The following is a 14487-nucleotide window of genomic DNA, read 5'->3' on the forward strand; positions in this document are numbered from 1 at the left end:
TGAATATAATATTTAAATAATTTGAAAATAATAATTAAATAATTTAAATATGATATTTAAATAATTTAAATATGATATTTAAATAATTTAAATATGATATTTAAATAATTTAAATATGATATTTAAATAATTTAAATATGATATTTAAATAATTTAAATATGATATTTAAATAATTTAAATATGATATTTAAATAATTTAAATATGATATTTAAATAATTTAAATATGATATTTAAATAATTTAAATATGATATTTAAATAATTTAAATATGATATTTAAATAATTTAAATATGATATTTAAATAATTTAAATATGATATTTAAATAATTTAAATATGATATTTAAATAATTTAAATATGATATTTAAATAATTTAAATATGATATTTAAATAATTTAAATATGATATTTAAATAATTTAAATATGATATTTAAATAATTTAAATATGATATTTAAATAATTTAAATATGATATTTAAATAATTTAAATATGGTATTTAAATAAATTAAATTATTTAATAAATCTTACACATTTTAAAATTATAATAAGTTGTATTGACGAAGCAGGTGTCAAAAATAAGGTATATTTTATGAACAACATCATACTCTAGTAATGTTTCTAGATTTTTGGAGGTTTCTCTACTATATAATGTTTTCACAACACTCTACCAAAGTTTTGGTCCTTTCTTAACTTTCTTAATGCCATAATCGTATGGTGCCAAAGCTTTCCCATCAAAATGTAAAATATATGATGGTTGAATAGTCAAAGTATTAAGTTGCAACCAAAGTTGCAACATTTTACTAGCTCTAAAAATAGCAGATTAATATGGAGTGGGAATATCACTATAAAAGTAATTTAATAATAACTTAACAACCATTTAATGATCATAAAAGATCTGTTCTTTGCTCTTTATTTTTATATTTTTGATATCAAACACCATAAGAAAATCCATAGTAGATTTTCTCTTTAAACATGTTTTATAGGCATCCACAAGTTCATTCAATATCTTTGTGATGCCAGCTCTGGATGCTAACAGCAAGCTAAATTTCATATTCCAGAGCTGCTCCAAATCTTTTGCTATTATTTGCATAGTAACTGCTCTTGACAACAGGTTGTGTTATCTTTTTATTGTGCTTCTATTTAATTGCTTAAATATAAAAATTGTTCTTCACCAAAAGTCAATTAAAAAAAAGAAGCTAAAGTCATTGCAATTATAAAAAATTATCTTTTAAAGGGATCCCCAAGTGCCAAGACAAGTTGTGTTCATATCATAGAAAAAAAATCAGAAAATAAGTTAAAAGTTAATTAATCTTTCCAAAACAAATTACTGAATGAGATATTAATAAAAAAATTCTCAATTTTTAATGTCATTTTGTTTCTCGTGAAGGAAAGTTCTTTGAATTTTTTTATTTTTTAAATCAGGTTTGATTAATGTGCTTATATTTGATGCCATTAAAAGAAGTTTCTTTCAAAAAACTTAAATCAAGTTTAAATTGCAGGGGTTTCCCCTTTGGCGATTAAATGAAAATATGATTTTTAATGCAAAAATATTTTTAATAACAATTTTATCTGAAAAATATATATTAGATCATTTTAAAAACGGTTTCCTGAATTAGATATATAATTTATTATGAACATAAGTTGAAAATATATACAAGATCATTTTTAAAACAGTTTCCTCAATTTATTAAAAAAATAAAGATTTTTAAATCTTTTAAAATTTAACCATGTTAGATTATATTATACTTAGTGTCTATAAAAAAATTGATTACTTATTTTCTTTTATTGATTACCAATTTTATTTTCTTAGAAAAATATTCATCTTGTGTACTTTAAAGCTTCGCTTCGCTTAATTACTATTCTTTATTATGCTATTAATAGTTTCTTCAACTATTGCTTGTTTGTTGTTAAATAAAATATTGTTTGTTGTTAATTGCTAATAATAGTTTATTTAACTCAAACACTTAACGATACGTTGAACAAAAACTAAAAACATGCTGCAGCAAATGTTTTTTATAACCACCGCAGACTAAATATAAAGGGGAAAACCCAATCTGATTGTGTAAAACTGAACTGAGTTTAAAAAACTCTGCGGTGAGCGAAAACATTTATTATTTAATTTAAATATTTTTTTAATGGAAAAAACTATGCAGATTTGAGAGCCTAAAATTAGGTTCTCAATCAGAAGTATAATGGCAAAACAACAAATGCTCTTGTTAATATCTCAGTCAATAATTTGTTTTGGAAAGTTCAATTAACTTTTAACTTATTTTCTAATGTTCATCTAGGGTATGAACACAACTTGTCTCTGCACCTGGGGAATACTTTAAATTAATTTATAAGTTAGTTACTTACATTAAAATTTAATTTTTTTTTTGGAAATAAAATAATAATATTATAGGTAACACTATTTTTTTTTTGTTAAACATTTTTTTAAAAATTTTTTAATTTTGATTTAATCATCAATCAATATTTAACTTTCAGCGGAAGTTCATAATATTTATTATATATTATATATATAATTATATTATATATTATATATATAATATATAATTAACTTCAGCTAGTTTATCTATAGACATAGAGCGAAGAAAATAGAATTAGCCTCACCTTTATTTTTCGTTCTAATTTAACAAAAATGGCAATGAAACAATTATTAAGTCTACTTTATTTCTTATTATCTTCTACTGCAACTAAAAAGTTTATAAATTGGTATGTTTAATTAATTACAAATGGAAAAAAAATTAAAAGTATTCAATTTGGAGAGAAAATTGAATTAGCCTCATTTACATTATATATAAGAAATACAGAAAATATTTTGTTTTTACGCTCATTTAGTATTTAGTATTGCTTCCTGAATTTTTAATGTCTTCAAATACGACTTGACATACTAGTCACAAGATTTTGAATAGTTTCTATAGATATTTCATTTCAAGCTTCTCTGATACGAGTTTTCAGCTCCAAGGTGGATTCAAATTGCTTACCATTTTCATAAACCTTTCTAGAAAATATTCCCCATAGATTTTCAATTGGGTTAAGATCTGGACTAGATGCGGGCCATTCTATTACGTGAATATTTTTTTCTCTAAACCAAGCTTTTGTAAGCTTTGAGTTATGGAAAGCATCATTATTTTGCTGAAAAGTAAAATTTTCACCCATCAATTCCTCACCCTGTTTAAGCAAACTTATATCTAATAAGTCAATGTAGTCCTGTGAATTCATTTTTGTTGAAATCCATGCCAGTGGAAGTTTTCCAGCAAAGTAAAAAACGGCTAAAACCATAATAGTTCCACCACCAATGTTATGACTCATTCGAGTTTCTATCTCTTTTCGAAGATCGTAGCAGTAATATTAATAGCCATGAAGACCATCTAGATTGAAATTTTTTTCATCACTAAAGAGAACTTGATTCCACTCTTCCTGCCAAGACATGTGTTCTCTCACAAATTGTAATCTAACTTCTTTATGACGAGCAGTAAGTTTTGGTTTTGGTTTACTTTTTTTCCAAACTGTCTTTCGTTCTTCAAGTAAGATTTTTCTTACACATTGAACAGATACAGGTAATTGTAAATCAGCACGAATTTGAGATACAGTCATGTGCTGAGCAGCAGCACGACGTATAACTCGTTTAGTACGATTATCAATTTTTTGTTTGCCACAACTTCCCTTATAAGCTCCATAATTAACCCCAATCTTGAAGTAATTATTACCAATTTTGGAGATCTTTTAATTTTCTTTGCATCTTTGCGATTAAATAAGCCTGTATCTTTGAATGCTTTGATTACTGCTAATTCTTCATTCGTTAAACACTTACCACGTCCTATTTCAAAAACCAAATGTTAAAAACTTTATGAGCACTGATTTCACAGTCTGTTTAACTTACAAATAATAATAAAAAACTAAGTCACAAATGCGTATAACCAGATCAAACTATACAAGTAAACTGAAAATAATTAATGATGAGGCTAATTCTATTTGTTACCGCAAATATCAAGTATTATAAATTTTATGGTTTATCAAATGTACCGCAATTTAATTGTGCCATATTGTAATCTAAAAAGTTATTATTTATAACAATAATTATATGTGTGTGGATACAAAAGATGGATTGCACAAACTTGCTTACAGATTTACAAAATATTGGATCAGTACATGGTGAGGCTAATTCTATTTTCTCCATAGTATAAGCACATTATGTAACCTTTTTTTTAATTATAGAACATATTTACAAACATAAGAGCTTTTTACAAAAATTAAAAAATTGTATTATTTTTTCATTATCGATTTGTCTAAGTAATTGCTTTGACTAATTAATTGCTTCCTCTAAGTATCAGTAAGCAGCCATGGCACTTACTGATACTTAGAGGAACCTCTAATTTAGAGACGACCTTACAACTGTAGGGTTGTTTCTAAATTGGCATCATGGAAAATTATTCAAGCCTCACAAGTGTAGAATTATGGCATTTAACTTGAAAAAAAAAATTACAACATTATTATAAAATTAATATAAAAAAATTATTATATAAAAAAATTATTATAAAATAATATAAAAAAAATTACTACATTGTTATAAAATAGCTGTCATGACCCGTAAAATATGGGTCTTAGTAAATCTATTCCACACAACCTTTTCTATATTTATTCCTTACTCAATATATTTTAGTAAGAGATAGAAAAAAATTTAAATACATATATAAAAACTATACTCATTGTTTACTTTTTAAAGCTATAAAATAAATTTTCTATTATATTTAGCTTTTAAAAACTTTCAACGTTGTGGTGCCTTGTGCAAATCGCTATTTATCAACAAATTTGATATCAGTACCAGTCTAAAATGTGCTTAAAATGTGTTAATTAAATACCTTTGCACAGTCATTTAGAAACACTTAAAATTTGGCCAAAATATAGTTTTTTGAGTAGCACAATTTAAATAATGTTATTAGCTAACTATTTTCTGCAGTTTCTTATGATTTCAACGGTATAAAAAAATAAGTACTGAAATAAAAGATTCAAACATTAATTTATGTTTGAAATTGACCGAAAACAGTTTTTTTTTATCATTAAAATTTTATCATTTTTAAATCTTGATTTTCTCCCTAAATACAAAACCTTTCAATTTAATTTTCTATATATACAAAGATAATAGATATTTGAAATATGTATTTATACACGTTGTAAGAAATGCATTTAAAAAATGCAATTGTAACGACTTTAAACTGATTTTTATAGTGCTAGGACTTTTTACCTTTGACTTCCTTCGCAAAGCTAATTCTTTTTTTAAAAAGAGTTTGTATCATTCTATAAGAAACTAAAAAATTTGGCTGCCCCAACTTGCCCCATTTCGAAATAATGTGGTTTTAAAAAGCTCATTTTATAAAAAATTAGCAATGTAAAAGCTAATACATAGATTAGATTATATCATAGGTAGATTAACCAACTACAAAAATACTAATTATAGATGCAGCGTATTTTTTTCCCACCACTCTCTCTCCTTATACTTTATAGATTCAACACTGTATAATAAAAAAAAAAGAAGTACGGGGGTGGGGGGAGAGCTTTTGCCCTTAATTTAAGCCCACACCTTATGTGCCTTATGAGATGTGGGCCCTCTATTTGATCTGCAATAAGCTGAAAAAGCATTGTAAGATATGTCTAAAATGAAAAAAAATTACAAACCCATTTACCTGTTGCTGATGCTTTTTCTACAGCATTGTTGACAATAGTCAAAATCTGTAAGAAAAGAAGTTGATTGCAAAGACAATTAGCTATTACACAAAATAACAAAAACAAATTGCTATTTGTGCAAACAAATTTTGCAGTTTGATCAGAAAATAAAATTATTCTTACCTTGATTGCAACAACTAATTTGTATTTAAACTATTAGTTAATGATCAACTTAGCAAATTTTATATAATTAAGGTTTACTAAGTTAAAACCATATTATAACAGTAGACAAAGTAAACATTATAGTTGGTAGAGCACCAAAGTTGAAATAAAGAAGTAAAATAACAACTAAATTTGCTATGTGATGCAAATTAAAAATCAAAAAAGGTATCAACTCTTAATTAAATACAAAATTTTGTATCTACTTTTTGTTAGGGGCAAACTGGAACTGTTTTTAGCATTTTATTTATACAGTAATGGACAAAACATTTGCAACCAACATCTAACAATGCTGAAAAGTGTTCCTAATTTTACATGTCTTAAAAACGAAACGAACTATACTACCACAGCAAACAGTTCAGGAGTCTGGAGTCATAGCATGCCATGACACGAGCAATCAGCTGACACGTGACAGCACATAGGCAGAATTTCGTTGACAAGTGCCATTTTGCAGCGGACAAAACAAGTGCAATTTTTTTGGTTTGTTTCATTTTCTTAAGTCTGGTCCATGTCAATGTCACGAAAGTTTTTTAATAATTAAAGGAATTATCCAGAAGTTTCCAGAAGAATGCAGAAGCTTCCAGAAGTTTCCAGAAGAAGCATCTGGAAGCATCCAGTAGCATCCAGAAATATCCAGAAACATTCAGAAGCATCCAGACGCATCCAGAAGCTTCCAGAAGCATCGAAAAGAAGCATTGAAAAGAAGCTTCTAGAATCTTCCAGAACAGGTTCACACAGGTTCATTTTACTATATGAGAGACATGTAAATCGACATGTAATTCAGTCAGTATATGGAAGTCAATCAGTCAGTATTATCAAGACAGTTTATCGAAGTGAGTTTTATCAAAGTGTTTTATCGAAGAACATCAATACAAGAAGTGAAATACAACAAGTGTTTCATTACATCAATACAGTCCACATCTAACCAAGACGTTGTGTTCCACAGAGCATTATTGTATCATCACAAGGTAAATGTAACACGGTAAGCCTTGAGAAACGTGATTATTTATTTTTATTATTTTTATGACTTCAAGTGCAAAAATGGCTCCCGACATTCTTGGATTGGAACTAAGAAAGAAAATTATTGGTGATTACGTAAGTGGAATGTCACAAAAAAGTATTTGTGATAAATATCACATAAAAAAATGGACCGTATCAAGACTATGTTCCAAATATCGTTCTATGGGGAAGTTGGCAGCAGATAACAAAGGTGGAAGACCGCGTTCCACCACTTCTAGAGAGGATTCTATGATCGTCAGATCCGTCAAGAAGGATCCCTGGATATCATCAGTCGAGATACAAAAGCAATTAGAGCTGCCTGTATTGGACCAAACAGTCAGGCGACGTGCTGTTGAAGCCGGATTGTTTCCTCGACGCCCTGCAAAGAAACCACTGATTTCACTAAAAAACCAGAAGAAAAGACTTCTGTTTGCTACATCTCATATTGACTGGAATGTGCAGAAATGGCGAACTGTCCTGTTCAGTGATGAACCAAAGTTCAACATCATTGGGAGCGATGGCATTTGCCATGTACGCCGACCGGCCGGAATACGCCTCAATTTAGGTTACTGCCATAAGACCGTGAAGCATGGTGGAGGCAATGTAATGGTCTGGGGGTATTTTTCTGCTAACGGTCTAGGTCCAATACATCGAAACGATGGAATAATGGACCGTTTCATGTATAAAAATATCCTGAAAGATGTTATGTTATCTCATGCTGAATGGAATATGCTAATAAAATGGATTTTTCAGCAAGACAACGATCCGAAACACACTGCAAAAGTAGTCAAGCAGTGGTTTCAAGACAACCACCTATCGGTGATGGATTGGCCACCTCAATCTCCAGATCTCAACCCTATGGAGAACCTGTGGGAGATCGTCAACCGCAGAATTAATCGTGAAGGTGTTCGTAATAAGGATCAACTGTTTGAACAAATCCAAAAGGCCTGGGCAGCGATTCCACAAAGTTTCATTGATCACCTGTTGAATCTATGCCTCGAAGATGCAAGGCTGTGATCGACAACAAAGGATTCGCCACGAAATATTGATAGCGAAATACAGCTTGGTCAACATTTTGTCGAGTTGCACTTGTTTTGTCCAGAAGGAAATCAACTTTTTTTAATACTTTTGATTAATTTATTAATTTTCGTGTACAAATAATGAACTTTGTGATGAATAAAACTTGAAGAACTTTGTCTCTAAACAGTTACATAGTTATTTCTCTAAATTGAAAAAATGCAGCACTTTTATATAAAGAAACTAAATTAACAATATTTGGTTGCACTAGTTTTGTCCGATACTTAATGTCCAACTTGTTTGCATTAAGAACATGTGGGCAGCTTTCTTTTAACCGGAGGTAAACCCATCTAAAAATCTAGATTGCCAACCGTTTCTTGAACTGTTTTGCGAACATTTGCTGCTCTGACCAAGAAATAAATAATAATTTAATATAATTAGTGATGTTTTCATTGTTCAAAGCCTAAATATTAAGTCAAACATATCCGTATTTAAATTCTCAAAAAGATGCTAGGTTAAAAAATAAAAAACCTGGGTAAACGTTATTCTGTCAACTTGTGGCTTTATACAAATTAAATCTTTCCCGCGTTCTGGGATAAAAATTCTGATGCTATCGTAGAGATACCATTGTCTTTCTGGTGAGAGAAGTTTAGGTTGTAATATTTTTAGCTTGGTAACTTTTGAGATAAGTTGGTGTTGCCATATTTGGAATTCTACCTCTGCACTGTCCGAATCAATCTTACAAGTAATCACTCCAGGTTTATCAAATTGAAATGTGAAAGAGTGCCATTGCTTGATATTAGGAATCGTTTTAAAATTAGGTGACAATATTGTCATTCAGTTTGTTTTCATGTTCAAACATCCCATCGATCTCAAAACATTGTAGTCTGTATTCGCGTATTTCTGAATGTGAGAAGCGCGCCATACAGTTTTTATTTTTTACTCCTTGATTACATCCACAGCCAGGTTTTATAAATTTTTTGTATTTTTTCCTCATCTTCATTTTCAAATAACTGTGAATAAAGTGAACGGAGAGGAGTTATTGTCTTAATGGTGTTATCAATATATATATATATATATATGTATATATATATATATATATATATATATATATATATATATATATATATATATATATATATATATATATATATATATACATATACATATACATATACATATACATATACAGATATCTATACATATATATATATATATATATATATATATATATATATACATATATATATATATATACATATATATATATATATTTATATATATATATATATATTTATATATACATATATATATATTTATATATACATATATATATATATATAATATATATATATATATATATATATATATATATATATATATATATATATATATATATATATATATATATATATATATATATATATATATATATATATATATATATATATATATATATATATATATATATATATATATATATATGAATATATTAGTAAAAAACACTTATCTAACTTTTTTCTTCTCCTTGAAGTTTCACCATTGCTGGATCATCAGGAAGCGGTACTTTTCCGGATGATCCTGCAATGGTTAAAATTCAAGTAGAAGAAAAAAGTTAGATAAGTGTTTTTTACTAATTTAATTTATTATTGTTCTATTCTTTAAGAACATTGAGCACTCTATTTGTAAAATACACTAACATAATTTACATATATATGAATATATATATATATATATATATATATATATATATATATATATAATATATATATATATATATATATATATATGTATTTATATATATATATATATATATATATATATATATATATATATATATATATATATATATATATATATATATATATATATAAATTGGTAAAAAACACTTATCTAATTTTTTTTCTTCAACTTGAAGTTTCACCATTGCTGGATCATCAGGAAGAGTTACTAAATCTCAAAAAAAATTCAATTTATAGAAAAAAATATTTTACAGGAAGTTATAAATTATTATAAAAAAATTTAATTACTATATTTTTTTGGTTAACGGGAAGTTACAGAAAGTAATTGTTAAAGAAATTTCTTTGGAATGGGGATAGTTTAGTTTGGTCATTTATTTTTATAATTTTTTAAGAGGTATTTATTTTTGTGCCTACATTTATTTAGGTATTTATTTTCGGGCCTACATTCAAGTTAAAGAAAACAGTTAGATAAGTGTTTTACTAATTTATTATTGCTCTGTTCTTTAAGAACATTGAGCACTCTATTTGTAAAATACACTAACATAATTTACACACATATATATATATATATATATATATATATATATATATATATATATATATATATATATATATATATTGATATTTAAGGCTGTTTTGTATTATAATAATAAAACAAAACTCATAGTCGTAAAAGAGTGCTCAATATTAAAAAGATACTTCAAATAGAGCAATATACATATATATTAACGAAGAAAAAACAACTTTTTCTATGGTACTTTAAGTTTCATGCCTATACAACAATCATCAGCCATTGAATACAAATTCAAAAACAAAACAAAAAACCCGCTAGAAATTACAAAATACTGTGTAGTGGGATCTTAACGTCGCTAAGACATACTTGATGGCAACAAAAAAAACAAAATATTAACTAATCACCGGTGTCAAAAAAAGATAGGAGGAATTTTTTCTTGTGTCTGCATTTTGAAATCAACTCATTTCGTTTATTTAACAAGTTATCACCTTTATATGTTAAAATAAGGAATTTTTTGTATAAACAAAGATTGCAAATTTTTGACGAAGTGTTATAAGGATTGCAAAGTTTTACAATTTTCCACTTAATTAAAGGTGTAAACATTTTGTCTTTTATGTCCCAAATTTCTTTAAACAATTCGGTATCATTTTTATATTTATTAATGTTAAAAGATTTTAGATGGTTAGCATACCGAAATTTAAATGGAGTCTCACATAAGCCAAAATATACTTTTTCTTTGTAGTCAGGTTTATTTGACGACACGGTCGCTTGATAAACAATGTTCTTCGACAAGCACTGATTGTTCATGGGACAGATGGATTTATTGACACAGTTGCATGTTTTTCCCTCATCTTAAACTTGGCTATATAATATCCTGTGATTGTGCAAATTAATGATAGACTTGATGTTTGGCATACATGAGTAGCTTATTTTAATGGTATTTCAATTAAATATCTTATGAAGTTTGTGACCAACCGGAAAGTGCAGGTCTACCATGTTCAAAAAACAACTTCCTATTTTTGCTGCAACATTGGTACTGAAAGGTGGGTTGTACCAGATTATGCTTCGCTTGTGATTTTTGAATGGGATCTGTTTTTTATTTGAATGGTAGGCAAATTTGCAGATAAAACCTGATTTAAATAATGCATCTTGATAAGGAGGAATGGATTGTTTAAAAATATTTTCGTTAGAAGAGTTGGTTGACAATCTTAGTTCAATAATTTGAGGAAGGCTTTTTAGTATACTAGAAGGGTGGTTAGAGGCAGCATTTATATAACTGATGGAATTATTAGGCTTGCAGTAAGGTTGGAAAGAATTGTCATTAAGATTTAACGTTAAGTCCAGATAATTAACAATTTTAAAATTACAGCTGATGGATATAAGAAGATCATTATTATTAAAAGTTTTCACGAAGTGCTTTTTAATTTTTTCCATCTGTTGGCCACTCCGGTTCTTAAACACTGCACTGCATAAGTTTGTTGGAGGCCAAATCTAAGATTGAAAAATTAGCATGATTAAAACTATTAAAACAGCTTTCATTTGAATGAATATATTTATAAATATGTGAGTTTTTATCCCTTTTTTGGTGCTCGATTATTTGTGTCTTTAAATGACAAGTAGTTTCGCCAATATAACAGTATTTACAGCCTGCACATTCAAATTTATAGACAACGAATAAATTAAAGTCTGAAGGAAAGGGATCTTTTGGGGAAAAAAATTTTGAAATTTTAAGTGAAGTAAAAATCAATCTTATGATGATCGATTTACAATATCTTTTAATGATTGCATTTATTCTTTGTTTGTTTAATTCAGATATTTTTCCAATATAAGGAAGTTTAAAATATTGATAATTTTGTATGTTTTCTGAGGGCGATAAAATGCCGATATTGGTGTTGTTAATATAAGAGCTATAGATTTTCTTAATCAACCTAGACGGGTACAAGTTGCGTTTGAGAACTTTAAAAAGATTGTTAATATCATGACTAAGACCAAGACTAGTGTTGTTTATTTTATAAGATCTATCGACTAAACATTTAACCAGACTAACTTTGTATGAAAATGAAGTAAAACTAAAAAAGTTTGTGTAGAGTCCCGAGAAAGTTTTTTTATGTAAAACAGTGGTAATTGTGGAATCGGTTGTTTTATTTAGAGTCAGATCCAAAAAAGATTTGATTGAATTTCTTTTTCCATTGTAAAATTAATAGAACTATGTTTATTAATGATATACTTATTATGTTTATTAATGATATACAAAAATAATATTATGTTTATTAATGATATACAAAAATAAATCAGCGTGATTTTTGGAAGTAAAAGCAGCAAAAATGTCATCTACATACTGTTTATAAAAAGCTGGTTTTTCTCCATTATATGATTTGAGCCATTTATCTTCAAAATTTCCCATGAAGATTAGCAAGAACAGATGCTAAGGGAGAACCCATAGCAACCCCATCAATTTGGTCATAAGTTTGTCCTTTGACGAGAAAATGAGTTTGAGATGTTGCAAAATGGAAGACTTTTTTTAAATCCCTTTTACTAATTTTAAGATTAACTTTACTATTTATAATGCTATTGACAGCAATATCTATTGTTTCTTGTAGTGCAATATTGGTGTATAAACTTGTAATATTGTAAGATACAAAGAAATGTTTATGAAGGCAAGCTTGGTTTATTTCTTTAGAAAAAGTGAAAGAATCTTTAGTGCAAAATTCTGATGGTATTAGTGGAGATAGTAAATCTCTAAGAAATTTAGCTAGTTGATAATTATAAGTACCAATGGATGATACGATAGGTCTGAAACTTATATTATTGTCAGAAGAAAATCATCTCATGCAATTTTGGAAGACCATAGATGCAGGCTGGACGAGAGCCTGAAGGGTATATTTTATTATAGTTGGATTCATCAAAGAAACCTTTTTCTTTTTTTTTTTTTTTTTTTTGAGTTCCCTTAAAAAGTTTTGTTTCTCTGGTAATAGTAACATCTTTTTTAAGTTTTTTAAAATTTGGTTGGATCATTAACGAATTAATGATTTTGTAGAGACCGTTGTCATAAATTTCTTTATCTAGAATAACCACACTATTTCCTTTATCTGGTTTTAAAATAACGATATCTGGATTTTTACATAATTTTTTCAGAATTCCATGCTTTTTGCACTCCATGCAAAAAAGGGATAAAAACTCATAATAAACATATTCATTCAAATGGAAGCTGTTTTAATAGTTTAATCATGCTAATTTTTCCATTTTAGATTCGGCCTTTATACTAAATATACAAATTTATACTAAAACTCAAAGAAAGCATGTACATAGAGTGGGAAAAACCCACTATTAATAAACAAATGAACCATGTAAAAATGGAAATTTCAATCTAGTTCTTTTTAACATTACTGGTTCTTTTATCTTTTTAAAATATTTGGTACATTATTTAATTGCATTTTTATTGTGTTTTTTATTATAAGGTCTTTATTAATTAAACTTAATCTTACTAATTTGATTTAACCATTTTAATATGTTATAAACTGATGATGGCAATGATATAGTCGAAATATGTATTTAAAAAATAAATGATTTTGAGAAAATTTAAAAAAATTGTCTTATTTATTAGAATATATATATATATATATATATATATATATATATATATATATATATGTATATATATATATATATATATATATATATATATATATATATATATATGTATATATATATATATATATATATATATATATATATATATATATATATATATATTTAGTTTAGTTTATTTAATTTATTATCGCTCTGTTCTTTAAGAACATTGAGCTCTCTGTTTGTATTTATATAATAATCTAATTATATTCTACCTCTACTATTAGTCATTTAAATTAGGTGTTTCAAAATAATTGAGCAATGTGTAAAGATAGCATATTTCTATCAAGAACTTAAACTAAAGTTATAAATAAATTGATATAATCTTTTTAACTGAGTAATGTTATATATTTAAGGTATTTATTATTAATTATTGACAAAATATTATTACACTAGTGGCCATTGAATTAAAGCCACTTGATGATTTTGCTGTAAAATGAAATATATATAAAAAAGTAAGAACAACGTCATGCCGTTCGGTTTGTTTATATATGACGTCATTATTGTTTATGTTATGCATATTATACACGTGTTTGGCTTAGTATTTAATTAAATTTCATGATTTCTTGCTGAAAAACTATAATGTTGTTATTGCTTATTTTAGTGTGATAATGGGGAAAAATCCAGATATTAATGATTTTTTCAAGGGGCAAACTGTAACATTGAATGCTGAGCGTTATTCTCAGCGTGATATTGTAAAGT

General features: G+C 26.7%; 1 protein-coding gene across 4 annotated transcripts in view; it reads left to right on the forward strand.

Moving 5' to 3' along the window:
* The window catches only part of LOC105845300 (uncharacterized), a 211880-nt gene that overhangs the window by 67105 nt on the left and 130288 nt on the right, over positions 1 to 14487 (forward strand). The window lies entirely within an intron of this gene.

The sequence above is a fragment of the Hydra vulgaris genome, chromosome 13, assembly GCF_038396675.1.
Source record: "Hydra vulgaris chromosome 13, alternate assembly HydraT2T_AEP".
Taxonomy (NCBI): Eukaryota; Metazoa; Cnidaria; class Hydrozoa; order Anthoathecata; family Hydridae; genus Hydra; species Hydra vulgaris.